Source organism: Oryzias latipes, chromosome 15 (assembly GCF_053564925.1).
Source record: "Oryzias latipes strain Hd-rR chromosome 15, Olatipes_Hd-rR_3.1".
In the NCBI taxonomy this organism is placed as follows: domain Eukaryota; kingdom Metazoa; phylum Chordata; class Actinopteri; order Beloniformes; family Adrianichthyidae; genus Oryzias; species Oryzias latipes.
The window spans coordinates 19,243,882-19,260,837 of NC_136251.1; the positions used below are offsets into that span (position 1 = coordinate 19,243,882).

At 39.1% G+C, this 16,956-nt stretch overlaps 1 long non-coding RNA gene across 1 annotated transcript; it reads right to left on the reverse strand.

The window, feature by feature from the left end:
* Positions 1-6,831: 6,831 nt before the first annotated feature.
* LOC144984142 (uncharacterized) lies at positions 6,832-10,628 on the reverse strand. Its single transcript, XR_013647808.1, has 2 exons — positions 10,325-10,628; positions 6,832-10,244 (listed from the first exon to the last, which is right to left on the reverse strand). It is a non-coding gene; the product is annotated as an uncharacterized LOC144984142 (long non-coding RNA).
* Between the last annotated feature and the right edge of the window lie 6,328 nt (positions 10,629-16,956).

The following is a 16,956-nucleotide window of genomic DNA, read 5'->3' on the forward strand; positions in this document are numbered from 1 at the left end:
AGTTTTTCTATATTATACAAAAATATTAGAAAAAAAGAAATCAAATACTGAAAGAATCTGGAAAGTATTGAAGAGTGTAATTACAAAACACAAAGAAAAAAAACAAATTATCCAGACTTTTTAGTTGTTAAAAATGAGGTATGTAACAACATTCAGGATAAGACTATAAATTATAAATGGCACAGATAATAAAGAGTTCACAGTAGGAGTGTTCGTCGACCTGAAAAAGGCTTTTGACACTGTTGATCATGATATTTTAGTAAAGAAACTGGAAAGATATGGAATACAAGGACTGGCATTGAATTGGTTCAACAGTTATATTAAAAACAGGTGGCAGTTTGTACAACTTGAAGATTGTAAATTATCCCTGGTAAATTTAAGCTGTGGAGTACCACAAGGGTCAATTTTAGGCCCAGCACTGTTCACCCTATATCTACAGTGGTGGAAAAAATTGTTGGTACCCCTCAGTTAAAGAAAGAAAGTCCACAATGCTCACTGAAATGACTAGAAACGTTCAAAAGTAACAATACATTAAAATTTATTGAAAATTAAATAATCAAAATCAGCCATTAGTTTTGAGTTGTTAATTAACAGAATTATAAAAAAAACAAAAAAAACTAATGAAATAGGGCTGGACAAAAATGACGGTAAAAGACTTAGAACTAATTGTCCAGGGGGTCATGATGAACTCAGGTATGTCCTTTAATTGACCTCACAGCTGTTTTCAAACCCATAATCAGTCAGTCTGCCTATTTAAAGGGAGACAAATAGTCACATTGCTGTTTGGTGAAAAGGTGTGTGCCAAACTGAACATGGACAACAGAAAGCGAAGGAGAGAATTGTCCCAGGACATTAAAAACGGAATTATAGACAAACAACGTAAAGGTAAAGGCTATAAAACCATCTCTAAGCAGCTTGAAGTTCCTGTGACGACAGTGGCACATATTTTCAGAAGTTTAAGACCCACGGGACAGTAGCCAACCTCCCTGGACGTGGCCGGAAGAGGAAAATTGATGACAAATTGAGGAGATGGACAGTTGGAACTGTATCCAAAGAGCCCAGAACAACCTCCAAAGACATTAAAGGTAAACTCCTAGATCAAGGTACATCAGTGTCAGATCGCACCATTCGTCGCTGTTTGAGCCAGAGTGGACTTCATGGGAGACGACCAAGGAGGATACCACTGTTGAAAGAAAATCATAAAAAAGCCAGACTGGAATTTATAAAAATGCATGTTGACAAGCCACAAAGATTCTGGGAAAATGTCCTTTGGACAGATGAGACAAAACTGGAGCTTTTTGATAAGGCACATCAGTTCTATGTTTGTAGACTCAGAAATGAAGCATAAAACCAAAAGAACACTGTCCCTACTGTGAAACATGGAGGAAGCTCAGTTCTGGTTTGGGGCTGCTTTGCTGCATCTGGCACAGGGTGTCTTGAAGTTGTGCAAGGTAAAATGAAATCTCAAGATTATCAAGGCATTCTGGATAGAAATGTGCTGCCTAGTGTCAGAAAGCTTGGTCTCAGTCGCAGGTCATGGGTCTTCCAACAGGACAACGATCCAAAACACACAGCCAAAAACACCCAAGAATGGCTAAGAGAAAAGCGTTGGACTATTCTGAAGTGGCCTTCTATGAGCTCAGATCTGAATCCCATTGAGCATCTGTGGAAGGAGCTGAAACATGCCATTGGGAGAAAACACCCGTCAAACCTGAGCAGTTTGCTCATGAGGAGTGAGCCAAAATACCTGTCGACAGGTGCAGAAGGCTCATTTATTTATTTATTTATTTATTTATTTGGAGCCCCATTAGCTTCCACATAGTGGTCGCTAGTCTTCCTGGGGTCCATACGCAAAAATTACATACATTATACCAATTTCACAAAACCCAAAACTGATTTCACAAAATACAGTGACTAATTCATCATATTTACCTTAAAAGCTTCACATGTTAAAATAAGTTAAAACAATTTCATTTTTTACCAGCCATCATTGACAAATACAGAAACGGTTTAATTGCAGTGATTGCCTCAAATGATTGTGCAACAAAATATTAAGATGTGGGTACCATCATTTTTGTCCAGCCCTATTTCATTAGTTTTTTTGTTTTTTGTTTTTAATAATTATGTCATTCAGCAACTCAAAAGTAATGGCTGATTTTGATTATTTTATTTTCAATAAATTTTAATTAATTATTACTTTTGAAGGTTTCAAGTCATTTCAGTGAGCGTTGTGGACTTTCTCTCTTTAACTGAGGGGTACCAATAATTTTGTCCACCACTGCAAATAATATACACATGGTGTCAAAAACACTCAAATCTTTTTTATATTCCGACGACACAAGTATGTACAGGGGACAACCTCAGTGAAGTAGTCAAAATGGTAAATACAGAATTAAGGAAACATAAAACAATGGTTCGACAAAAAATAAACCCTAACTCAATGTTAACAAAACAAAATTACTAATTTTTTGAAATCGCCATGTTCCTGCAGATGTAGAAATAAAAACTGCTATTGATTCAAGATTCAAAGGTTTATCGTCATATGCACAGTGAGAAACGGGTTTCCCTCCAGAATAAAATTCTTACTTTGCTGTCTGCTCCGAATGCCAAAAAAGGTATACAGGAAATTGAAAATTCACACAAAACATACACACACACACAAAAAAAAATGATAATCAGGTTCTGGAAAGAACGACTGAAATCAAATTCCTCTGAGTAATTATGGACCATAAAATAAAGCCAAAAAAAAAACAAGTCAGAGCTAAACTGGCTAAAAGCATAGCAGTGTTGGGAAAAATGCATCATACGCTCACTCACAAAGTACTTTTACTAATATATTCATCCATAATACTATCATATTTACAAAACGGTGAAGAAGTTTAGGGGAATACTTATAAATCAAATCTACAGTGTTTATATATCTTAAAAAAAAGGCCATTTGAATAGTTCATGAACTAGTGAAACTTAAAACAGCGCCTATTATGTATAAAGCCATAAACAACTTATTTCCAATAAACACACAACACATGTTCAAGGACTTCAAAAAGCAGTTCATTAAGAAAATGTGCTTATTGATTTGTGTTGTGGATGTATGGAACAGGTTGGATGAAGGTTTAAAACAAAGAAAAAGTTTACATATATTCAAAAAACCTACAAGATGTCACCGATGGAACTTTATAAGGCTAGAAATGAACAATAAGAACAAAAAACGTCACTTCTGCATAGGTGCTGTGCAGAAGGTAATGTCGATGTTTTGTGAAAAAAAGAACTGTTAATAAAAAATATTGGGCTATAGAAATAAAATCGAACTGTATATTTGTACAAACAAACAAGTAAACAAGAATTGTGGCTAATCCATTAGATTTTTTTGTTGAAGTACCGCCCACTGTTGTTTTCCACATCAAAATTGAACAAAGGAAACATTATTAGAACATTCTACCACACTGTATCATCGTGTCTCAACAAAATTCAAAGTTTCCACACATGGGACTGTTTTGATGGCTTGATCCTTTTTGCTGCCATCACGTGTGTTGTCTGCCGTAATGGCAATTGGTAATTTTTAACATTAGAGTAAAATAAACCTACTATACCTCAATTCATATGGTGTTTTCTACAATCAATGTAATCGATTTATGTATTTTAGAATTTTTTGTTTTATAGTTTAGTGTTATTTGATTATAACCACTTGCCTCAGACAGATCCATCTGGTTGGATCATCAATTGATTATTCAATTAATCATTACACCCCAACTTACTGCACACCATTTGCATGACATCTCTTAAAGTGGCAGCCTTAAGAAAACTACAAGACACACCAGTGCTCCCTCTAAGATGTGGCCCCTCCTCTCTCTATGACTCTCCATGCAGCACGCGTACGGGTCAGCACCACAAATAGCTGCATGTGACTAATACTTAAATTGAAAACAGAATGTTACCTTGAATTATGGGTGAAATAAATATCCATGGGAAGTGGGAGGTAATTTGATCTGTATTCAAATCTGCATATTTTATTTACTCTCAGAAAATGCTGCTGAAAACCGTTTGATGCCAGTATAGAGAACATTTTGTGTCCAGTCATCACTGCCTCTCCGTTTCATTTGCTCTGTATCTGCCATCGCTATGTCAACGGAGCTGACTCAGTGCACATTCTGACATCAGGGACACGGTTGCCTGCAATTTGACGTGGCAAATCAAAATACCTTGTTTACCGTTTGTCAGGCTTTCAGTCAGGGACTAAAAAGCTGTCTCTGCACTCAGATAATGGAAACAGGTTCAGTGGCCAAACATCAGTGTGATTTTACATTTTAATGGGTCATTCCACAATTGCAACCACACTAGCAGTGGGTTCTACCTCTAGTAATCTGTTGTTTTAAAGTTTCATTCCTAATTCAGCTGCAATATGTTGTCGTCAGTGAGAGTACCGGGTAATAAGGAAGCAGCAGCAGGCACACATTTCTCACAGCCAGATCGCTCTCAAATGGAACAGTGAGTGCCTTTTTTGCTCACTCGGGCTTGATTTACTATCCCTCTGAGGTAAGACTGACTCGTCCGCCGCCCCTTTCATGAGTCTGCCTGTATAACATGTGAGGGTTGAGGTGATGGAGAAAACACTGAAAGCTTTAAATGCTTCCACAGGATTTTGGTATCACACAGAGACGGAGGGATGGGTGAGAGGAAGCCTCCACGGTCAAAGCATGAATGAATGACTGTATCTGTCCACTAACATGAGCTCAATTTACTTATTTAAAAAAAAAGAGACTCATACCAGGCCTTTTAGACTTCAAACAGACCTATCATGTAAAAACTAACACCCAGAGACACTTCATTTAGAACAACTTAACAAAAAGCAAAATTTTCCTCTATGATCTTACATTTTATTCAATCCTGCCTGTGTATTTGCAATTTGGTGTTTGTTTTGATCCTCATTTTTCTCATCTGTAACACACAGACACCTGCTGTGCACTGCAGTGGAGCTGGCAGCTGTGGCAGACAGGAAATAATTGACGCCCCAAGAAAAAGGGAGAGGATTGCTATCAAATATTAAAAAGCCCTTGCAAGAATTTTTCATTTTATTTTGTTCCGCACAGTTAAAGAGCATCATTTGTTCACATCCGGATTACAGCAGAAACGCCATAAAAAACCAGAGCAGCATCAACAATTAGCTCTTTGCTTGAGTGTGTTTTTTAGAAAAAGGACTAGTAACTGGATAGGCTGTCATAAGTGGATTTCCAGGCAGTGCAGCACCGCTTACAGATCAAACCGGATCTATTAAACATGTTTGAAACTCCAGAAAAGACCTCTCCACCACAACTGTAAGCTTTGCACAACCTAACGCCTCAACACTTTAGTAAAAAAAATCTTTCTTTTTCATTTCTCTGACTAGGCTCATTCTTTAGGTGACTGCAGCTGACTTCAACAGTAACAATTCGAGGGTCAGACAGTTGCCAAATGTTGACTGCAGCAGTGACGTGCAGTCAGGAGAGGCAGGTGAGGCTGTGCCTCACCTGTCGTTATGGGGAGAAAAGAGAAAAAATAAATTTAATTATTATATTTAATCAGTAATTTGTGCTTTGCAGTCATTTTCCATTTAAATGTACCATTTTTGGGTATTTTTTCTTTTCAAAATTGCTGAATTTCCGCATTTGCCATTCAGATACTAAGTGAGATGCGATGAGGCACCAGCCCGCTGAGCCTCACCTTGGATTGCGCAATACCTATGCAGTCAGACGGTACTGCTGTCTCTCTGTATGTCGGTTCAATCACTTGTACTATATGAGTTGAGTTTACATAATTTAGCAGATGTATATGATGTACAGTGTTTGTTTTTATAAATAACTGTATGTGAGGGACGTGTTTCTTGTGCTGAGCGCTAAACGCTGGCAAAAAAGCCGCTGGGTGAGGCCAGCAGTTTTCGTGCCTCATGTTAGGGGGCGCCGGTGAGCCCTGAGATTATGACGCTAAAAAATACTAGAAGAAGTGATAGCAAGCGGCAAGTCATTTTCTTCAGAAGGAGCGGCGTATGGACTTTATTTACAAGTAAAGGTAAGACAATGATATCGTTTGTGCTTTTTTCTATGCTGCAGTTTGTATATGAAAAAAAAAATGTTGAAATGATATTTTAAACAAAACACGTTAACTGTTGTCAATCAAATGGTGAATAAGTTACTCAGTATGGTTCATATGTTTGTAAATCTGACTGATGACGTCAGTGCCTCACCAGCCATTAACCTCACCGCACGTCACTGGACTGCAGTGATGTATTTTAAACTTAACTTTGAAACCTGCTGAAACTCACTAAATTTGGGGATTGAAACAGCCACAAATTACACACATACTGTACATTTGAACAGTGGACCTGTTATTTTATGTTTTTGACGTATTTTGTTTTTGTTACTCGATAAATTGACTTGATTCTCACAAAATCATATCTTGCTGGCTTGTGTACCTATGATGGGATATTCCAGATACTTATTGTCATGGTTGTAACAGGAATAAATCTAAGACTTTCTGCATTTAGACAACCATTCATCGCGGTTTAATGCAATGCAGACGTCAGATGTCCACTTTTATGAGCGCAACTCCTAATAGAATCCCGACCAGTGTTTAACAAGCCCTCCAGTAGTTATTCTCCTCTAGCTGCACAAACAATTGTAAAGGGGAAAAAAACAGTTAAATCATTGATTTTACACAGGAGTGATGGATAAAGTCAGTGATTACATTAAACTTTGGATTGAATGAGAGTCCTTTGAAGTCACTTTTTCAGCTACTGATGTACAGTCATCTGTTAATCAAAAACAAACAGTTAAGAAAGCACAAATTCAGCCTCCAATGTAAAATACAGAGCTCCTGTTTATTGCGAGAGTTGTTAAAATGTTTAAAGGCTGTAAAACCCCTCAATGGACACTTTTCTCAGACAGACAGGAACATTTTCAGACTTTTTTTCTTATTTTTAAACTCTCAACCCTTAAAAAAAAGTCTTAAACAACAAAAAAAAAGATCAGCTGCCGATCGGAGATGTATGTAAATTTTGCAAACATTCTGTACAGGAGTCACAGCACAGAGGAGATTGATTGACAAGATCTAGCTAATAAGGATGCAGTGCGCCAAATAAAATAAAAAAAAGTAGCATTCAAAACTACACTTACAAAAAAAAACGGCAAAACCGTGAGACAGTAAAAGGTAAACCACTATAGCAAGTGACCACTGTAAACTGATGAGCGTCATCAAAAAAAAAACAAACACCAGGTTTTGTTCTTGTTTTAAAGACCCACTCCGGTGAAAGTTGTATTTTTATCATATTTTGGGGAACATATATTAAGAAAATTATGAAATGGACAAACTTAGAGAATCGGTCAACTACGGTGAGAATGATAGAGTTACCCTGAGACATGGGAAGGCCCGTGACAAAATCGATTGCGATGTGAGACCAGGGACAATTTGGCGTGGGCAGAGGCTTCAATAACCCTGAAGGTGGAGAGTTGGAGGTTTTTGAGCGTGCGCAGGTGGAGCAGGCGGCAATGTACTCCCTGACGTCCTTATTCATGGAAGGCCAGAAGAGGCGTCTTCTTAACAGGTTGAGAGTACGTGCGACTCCTCCATGACAGGCGATGCGAGAGGTGTGGGCCCAGGTGATAACTGCCGACCTTACAGACGAGGGGACATAGAGTGTGCCTTTAGGAGGAGTGGGGTGGTTAGGTTCCTCACCTTGTGCCTGAATGACTCTGGTTTCAATGTCCCATGTCAGATTGCCTATGACGCAGGTTTCAGGGAGGATGCTGGTGACCGTCTCAGGATGTTCTGAATCACAGAATTGGCGAGAGAGGGCGTCCGGTTTGATATTTCTGCTGCCGGGTCTGTAAGTGATGGAAAAGTTAAACCGGTCAAAAAACAAACACCAGCGGGCTTGGCGGGAGTTGAGTCGTTTGGCTGAACGTAGGTATTCCAGATTCTTATGATCAGTCCAGACTATGAAAGGTTGAGCCGCTCCCTCCAGCCAATGGCGCCACTCTTCGAGAGCCAGTTTTATTGCAAGGAGTTCACGATTGCCCACATCATAATTACGTTCTGCAGGTGACACAATTTCTTCGAGAAGAAGGCACAAGGCTTAAGATTTCCTGATGACTCCTCTCGTTGGGACAGAACAGCCCCCACACCGGAGTCGGAGGCATCAACCTCGACCACAAATTGTCTGGAAACGTCCGGTTGAATGAGGATAGGGGTTGAGACAAACAGTTTCTTAAGGGTGTTGAAAGCAGCTTGAGCCGTGGAGTCCCAGTGAAAAGGTATTGAGGTGGATGTGAGACGAGTGAGGGGCGCAGCTATGGAACTGTAGTTCCTAATAAAGCGATGGTAGAAATTAGCAAAACCGAGGAATTGCTGGAGCTTCTTGCGTGACGAGGGAGGCTCCCATTGGGAAACGGCAGTGATCTTGGCAGGATCAGGACGAATACTGCCAGCTTAAAAAATGTACCCAAGAAAGGGGATGCTGGTGGTGTGGAATTGACATTTTTCTGCCTTTACAAATAGCTGATTTTCCGCTAACCTTTGAAGAACCAAGCGCACATGGTTCTGGTGGATATTGGGATCTTTCGAATAAATCAGAATGTCGTCCAGACATACGAATACAAATTGATTCAAAAAGTCTCTGAGCACGTCGTTGACCAAACGTTGGAAAGTGGCGGGGGCGTTAGTAAGACCAAACGGCATAACAAGATATTCGAAGTGTCCCAAGGGAGTGTTAAACGCGGTCTTCCATTCATCTCCTTCTTTCATTCGCACGAGGTGGTAAGCATTACGGAGGTCGAGTTTAGAAAATATGCGTGCTTCCTGAATGGAATCGAAAACCGAGCTGATGAGGGGTAAAGAATATTTATCCTTAATGGTTATCTGGTTCAGTTCACGGAAATCGATACAGGGTCTGAGTGATTTATCTTTCTTCTCAACGAAGAAAAACCCGGCCCCGGCTGGGGATGAGGAGGGACGAATGTGACCCCGAGCAAGGGCTTCCTGAATATAAGCTCCATAGCCTTCTTTTCGGGACCCGAAAGGTTAAACAACCTACCCTTGGGAAGGGGGGCGCCATCGAGTAGATTGATGGCGCAATCATAGGGTCTGTGAGGTGGTAAAGAAGAAGCTTTAGATTTACTGAGTGATTTACTGCGAGTGACAAAAAACTGAATGAACTCGCGGTGGTTTCCGGAGGTAATAAGCATCACAGGTTTGGTGCGGTGCGAAATAACAGATAAGTGCTGCCCACCTAGACCAGCAGCATGGACAGGAGATGGGAGTTGCTCAGTGGGCAGAGCTAAACGATCAACGATACTCTGATCTATTAAACTCTGTTCAGCGCCAGAGTCGATCAGCGCCTGGAAGTTAAGAATTCTGGACTGGTGACAAAACTTGACCGGGACGAACAAAAAATCATTAAGCATAGTTGAACGATCCTCCCGCGGCCGGTCTTTTAGCGGGGGGTTCTGGAGTTTAAACGACGGGAGCATTGGTTAATCTGATGACCTGATTCTCCGCAATAGAAACACGCACCTTCATTGCGACGTCTTAGCCGCTCCTCCGCTGTGATTTTAGAATGCCCGATTTGCATGGGCTCTTCAGTGATCGTGCGTGGAGTTTCTGACCGGGGAGCAGGATTACAGTCCATAGGAGTGACTAGGGGCGTTAGCATAGGAGTTTTCTTGGCAACATGGCTCCGATCCAAATTACGTTCCTGGAGTCTGATATCTGAACGCAAGGCGGCAGCAGCTAACTCCTCGAAAGTGCTAGCCTCCGGCTGGGTACATAGATGATCCTTGATGGGTTCATTGAGAGACTGGTAGAAAACCCCACGGAGCGCCGGGTCGGACCAACCAGCCTCCACCGCCAGGATGCGGAAGTCTATGATGTGCTCACTGACAGAGCGGTTACGTTGTCGGAGGGTAAGCAGCTTGCGTGCCGCTTCATCTTGCTTTCGGGGCTGATCAAACACCAATTTGAATTCATCAATGAATCGTTCAAATGGTAGATGAGATATCGGATTGGCAGATAGGAAGGCCTGAGCCCATTGTAACGCTTTGATGCGAAGGGAGTTGATGATTAGCGTGATCTTACTGTGGTCGGAGTAGTAGTATCGTGGCGCTTGTTGAAAAAGTAACTGGCACTGAAGGAGAAAACCTCCGAGCCTCCGAGGCTCGTCAAGGCAGCAGGTGAGTGACAGCAGATTTCCACACGGGTGACCTTCGTTCTGGTGAATCCTGAGACATAGAGGCATAGAATGAGAGCAAGGCAAGGCAAAAGGGAAACAGACATGAGCAGGCAGACCAGGCGTAGTCACCGTTAGGGGCAACGAACTGGCGTCGAATGAATGAGCTGGATCTCCTTAAAAGCAGGCAGGTTGATGAGGGTGAAGTGGTCACAGCTGGTGGAAATCAGGAGCAAAGCTGAGGGGGCGGGGCTGACCCAGGCACCGTGACAGAGAATCTAAAAATAAGAAGAAGAAAAAAATTTCTCACCATTATGATGTTCTCTTTAAACCTCAGGAATCGTTTTGATTTAAATTACAAACCACAAGCAAAAATTTCTACCAAAACAACGTTTTATTTGATTGTGTGTTTGTGGCCATGGTTTATTGGACCCTTTCTGGCACAGCTTCAATATAATAAAACACATTAATTAATGGAGATGTCTAAAATGTTGCCTTGCCACAATAAAACAAATTCTAACTTAAACTTTGCAGATCTGAATTTTTTTGCCATGAGTTTTGCAGAAATTTCAGAAATACAGCAGGTAAACATACTGTACATGTTAAAGGAAACAAAACAATATAAGAAATGCATTAACACAAAACAATGATAGTTTAGTTGTAAAATGTTTTGAAAGATTTTCCAAAAAGCGTCCCTTCTGCACTACTAAATGATAGGCAGCTTTTAGCAGCTGTTCATATCTGTTGTCTACATTTTATAGAGTCCAAATGGGTGAAAACTATCCTGATCAAACAGCTGTTTTTTCAAGCTCAGTTTAGTTTGACTGATTAAAAAGTGACTTCAGATCAGTGATTTAACATTAGGCCACAGTTTTGTTAATACCTTCAACAGGTTCATCTGTAACATTATCATATAAATGGATGTTGTTTACAATAAAAGGTTTAAGAATAGTATGGTATAGGCCCTTTAAAAGAATTTCAGTAAGACAACTCTTGCAGTAAGAAATATTTATTCCACATACTTAATTTTCACATTCTTTAAGTTGGCATTCACATCTTTTTTGTTTGGCATAAGGCTCCGTTCAATTCCATGAGAAATTTCCATAAAACATTCGGGTAACAAAACCCCCTTAACGGAGCCCACAGGTGGAAGCCGGGGAGGAGGGAGGGGCGAAGAATGAGCGCTGAAGGTAAGAAAGAGAATGAACAACTGCGCACCTGGCTTAAATAGGACGCTGAACAGGTGAGTTATTTGACTGAACTGGTAGTACCCTGTAAAACACTGCCGAGTGCCTTCCTGAAATTACGACAAGTCGCCATTTCTAACAAGATTTAGAAAATACTCTGCTTGTCCACATTTACTACCTCCTGGCTTCTCCGTACCCCTACAACTGTAGGACGTTTCGAGTGTTAGGGCTGTCCAAACTTGCTTTTTTAAGGGGGAAACATATTTCTTCAAGTGGGTGTGCTCTGAAGCACACAAGTTTACATGATTAAGGAAAGTAATGACGCTTTTATTTAAAGTTATAAAACTAGTTATAAAACTCCGAGCGCGGCAGCTACCTGCTAACGTAGCTCACCAGCGATTGTGGATTACATCATAATTCAGATTTGGTCTAAGACTGTCGATGTTCCTACAAATATGAACATTGAGATTCTTATGTCAGAGTTTCTATCATGTGTTCTGAAATGTATTTAGCATTCTAAAACTATTTATTCTTAAAGTAAAAAACTATAAGTTATGTAATCCAATAGAAAATTTAAATATTTGGGTGGTAAGATGCAGTACAATGCCAAAATCATTTAGAAAATAAAAATTTTCAATTCTTGGAAAACTATACATTTTAGTCCCCACCCTGAGCATTTCCTTTCAATCCACACCAGATATTTAAATTTTAAATAGCTGTTTTTGATCCACTGTGGACACAAAGTCTCATTTAGTAAAATTTCCTACTTAAACAGTCATGCACATGAAGGGAACGTGACTGTTGTGCTGTGAATTTGCTACAACACATGGGTTATAATTTGAGCTTTTATTCTGAAAGAAAGACACAGCATGTGCAGACTTGCTGGACGCCTGCCACAAACCAGTTGTATAAACATCCAGACGAACTTAATCAGATTCATCGTGAAAAACAGACATATGTTGCTTTAAGAGGTAAATATTCACCCCGCATGGACACGTTTGAGTCTAAAAGGATTCCTGCTAAACCCCCGGAGGCTGTAACGAGAGCAACGTCTGGCAAACTGCTGATACATGTTACTGCTTTTATATTTAATAACATAAATTAGTCATAGGATAGCAGGGCTTATCTGTTCAAGATAAATTAACTGCATTAACTTGACATGCAAACTTTGCTGAGCGTGTTGAAGTTGTAATGAATAATTAACTGTGAGGATTAAAAAAGTTCATTTACACTGACCAAAAATATAAACGCAACACTTTTGTTATTGCTCCCATTTTTTATGGAATGAACTCAAAGATGTGAAACATTTTCGCATACACAAAATAACCAGTTCTCTGAAATATTGTTCACAAATCTGTCTAAATCTGTGATAGTGAGCACTTCTCCTTTGCCAAGACAATCCATCCCACCTCGCAGGTGTGCCATGTCAAAATGCTGATTAGACAGCATGATTATTGCACAGGTGTGCCTTAGACTGGCCACAAGAATGATTGGAGTTGGTCTTTGGGTCTGTAGGATGGGGCTGCCAGAAGTGTGATTTTAGATGAAAGGTCAGAGAAGTTAAACATGATGAAGAGAATGAAAGTCTCAAATTTATCAATGCTTTATCCTTTCACTCATTTTGTATGCGGCTTAGCGACAACATCTTTTAGTGTCCTTGGCACATGTTTCTGCCCTGAAAATGTCTTCTCTGCCCAGCCATTCATTGATGGAGCAGCATTAATATGATAATAATTTATCTTCACGAACCATCACAGGTAATGGAGCATCAACATCACAAATCATTTTTTATTTTGTCTTTGAAGCACTTTTTCCTGGAAATCAGGATTATTCAGTGCTTTGAATGAAAATAACAAAAGTGATATGAATCAGAATGTTTTGCCGTCTTCTGCATCAAAACGTACTTAGTGTCATTTTCAATTTTGAGACTCCTGCTTCAGTCACCAATAACCACTCATTGCATTCATTTCAGCCATTTAACAATAGAATAGCCTTCTTTCAGGTATGTATCTTCAGTTTGCTGTTCCAAGAGGAAATTCTAATTTAAAAGCCGCCCTCAGAGGATTTCATTTGCAGACTATTTATTAAACCTGGTATCACATTTTGTTCGACAGCACAGTTATAGTTTCAGTCACAGGCAATTGTTTCAGTAACGGCTGCTTGGAAAGTAAAAGCTGAGAATTCTGTCCTTTCATATGTCTGCTGGGCAAATTAAAGATGCATTTCAATGTGGATAATAAGAAACTAAGGTGATAGTTTCTTTGACAAGTCAGCCTCTTTGACCCTCTTTAACCTCACTGGTAGCATTAGTATGTACAGTCTAGCTTTGATAGAATCTCCCTTCAGGCAAATTTCAACTTAAAACTGAAAAGTTTTTTTTCTTTTTCAGAAAAGACACCAAAATCTCCCAAAAAGATAATCAGAGGCACCATTGGGAAAATAAAAAAGTCATTTACATTTGAGTCAACTGAGACGTGTCCAAAATAAATCAAGAATTTAAAGAACTTTGGGCCAAAAGAAAACAGTTGTGGCGTCAGAGATGCCTGATCTTGTCAGATCCCACGTAGGTTAGAAAGGTTGGACCTGGTTAGTCCTTAACGAAGACCCTCTCAGACTGATTACCAGGTACTGTAAGTTACTACAAATCAATTCGGGGGCTTTCCAGAGCTTCCATGCGGTGCTATCAAATCCAGGTATTTTTTTAGAAAGTTAGGGAAAGAAAGGCAACACAACTGAAGCCATGTACAAATCATAGTTTCGTGCTTGAGATGTTTTTCTGACACTTATGTCAGAAAATACATTTGTATAAAAATACAAAATTGTAAGGCTATTTGCAAGTTGTGGCTACATTATTGTTTCAATTGCAGCATCAATATATGTTTAAGTGCAGGTAAAATTCCTAAAGCATGTGGATGATGAAACACTTCAACAATGCTGTATACAGAACTGTAGAAACCTGCACTACACTATGTTCCACTGGTGAGTAGTATTAGTAGTTGTGAATGAGATTTCGGGGGGCTCTTGAGGTAATGATTCCTATATGCTAATTTTAGTCATTTGAACAAGCTCTGCTCAGACTCTTTTTAATTAAGTTTTCATTGCTCTCTATTATAGAAAGCCACAATGGTATTACTGCATAATGTCCCATTGAGCCCCCTTTCTGAAAGTTCACCCTGATGCCTCCATTAGAATGCTCAATGTGTCTTCAAAAACTGGAAACTGGTATTTTTTTCCATCCATCTTTAACCCTTGTGCTATCTTAGATGACCCCACCCTTACATTGACGTGTTCTTCCTACCATGACAAAGGTGGATAAAGGTGGAAAGATTTCATGTAATCCATGGACACCAGTTAAGATCACAAATCATTGAAGAAAAAAGGTTCAGAGCACTGTCTAGTGGGTCTAGATGACCCAACTCCCAATTTTAAAGTGCCTAGGATAGCACAAGGGTTAAATGAATTCAAAAAAATTCTGTATCCTCATATTGTTGGTTAGTCAAACAAAAACTAGTAAGCGTTCAACGGTTGTCTTAGTCCTGCTTGTTATTTTAATTTTGCATCATATTGGCACATAGAGCTTTACATCCAGGAGGTATTTAGGTCCTGCTGGCTGCTTTTCCTTTTCAAAGGCCTTTTCCTCTCCTCACATGGAAGGTTATTGTTGACAGAAGCACATTAGGTTGTTTCAACCCTTCTAAGTAACCAAGGAGAGTTTGAGGTCAAACACTGAACTATCAAAGAAAACATCTGTCCCAAAGGATTGAACCAAACATCTCTGATGCCAATTTTATTTCAGCAGCAAAGTAAGCTTGTAGAGTCAGAGAGCTTCCATGTTTTCTAGTCCCTGCATGTATTTTCACCCACACTTTAGAAAGACATGCACGCCATATAATTAATTTGAGCTTTGCTAGTGCACATGCGTAAATGTATTTCTTCTTCTACCTGGCAGCTCCTGTCACCGTCAAGGGTAATTCACGTATTTCAAGAAACCCTGTTTGATGGAAAAGTACCACAAATCAAGCTGTGCACAAAGATGCTGCTGCTGCTGAAGCAATTTCAACAGAAAAAGCGTGGACTGCACTTTATTTTCTGTTTGAAAATAGAAGTTTATAATCCTTTTAGACCTTTTTTGGTGTTGATAATAAAGCAAAAGACAAATATTCTTTTTTTTCAGGGCCTGTCAGTGATCCTGTTTTCGATGTTTTTTATTTATTTAAATAAATTATTTTGTGTGAAATTTTAACGAATGAATGAATTCATTTTTCATTTTGCTTTTATTTATTTATTTTCTAATCATTTTAATTGTTTTATATCTATAAATGTATAAAATTATCTATAATAGGTTTTATGTTAACCAAATGCTTTAACTATTTTAGAAAAAATGAATTTGTAGCCTAGTGGCAAACAGCTAAGTAGATTGAAAAAGAAAGACGCTCTTGAAGTATTTTAGTATGTGCGTCTGAAACCATTAAAAAACTCTAATTATTTGTGGGCTTTGTGAGTTTTCTTTGCACTTGCATAAGCAAATGCATGAAGCAAATACTTCTGTGTGAGCAGTGGCATTTTCTGTGAGAAACCAATATTCACCCTCGCCATGGCAACAAGAAGAAGCTCCAAGCTCTAATCACTTCACAAATAAAACAACATCCCTAGTGAGCTTTTGCCGGCATGTATCACATATCAACAGCTTCTCTCCTCAAAAGTATTAAGGGTCTCTGAAGGAAAGACGCCTCTAATAGCGAAGAAGTGTTAAGCTCCATGTTGGGAGAAGAATTTCTGCAAGGCTGATATTATGTACGCCACAAGCAAGTGTTGTGAATTCTAATATGTGAAGGATAGCGGAAACAACAGGTGTAGATCATGTCAGGAGTGTGGTTTATAAAGCGGTCTGGGATTTAGCAAAAAGACAATGAAGGCAAAACTTTGCATGATTGGAATAAAAGCTGCTTTTGAGGAAGTGCTCGAACTGTCAACAGGCCGTGATGTTGCACACTGATCAGACAAACAAGCAACGCCTCACCGAGCTGCACCTAAACACCTTTGTAGCTACCTAAAATATTGCAATGGAAAGAGTTTTTATTTTTATTTCCTTTTCTCAGTTTGTTTCATTTCAACAAGGAAACATTTGCTGATGACACAAACATATTCTATTCTACAGACAATCAAAGGGAACTTATCAAGGTGGTGAACACACAGTTAGACAAAATAAAATTATGGATGGATTACAACAAATTATCTTTGAACCTAGATAAAACCAAAGTGATGTTTTTTGGAAACTACAATGCAAATAAAGAGCTCTCAATTGAAATAAATAATGTCTTAATCGAAAGTGTTACAGAAATAAAATTCTTAGGGTTTTTTATCGATGACAAACTAAGTTGGAAGCCACACATCAGACACATACAAACTAAAGTCTCAAAAAGTATTTCAATCGTAAATAAATCTAAACATATATTAGGATACAACAGTAGATATTTATTGTACTGCTCTTTAATATTACCAAATTTCACCTACTGTATAGAAATTTAGGGGAATAATTACAAGAGTTCACTACATCCTCTTTTTACTTCAAAAACG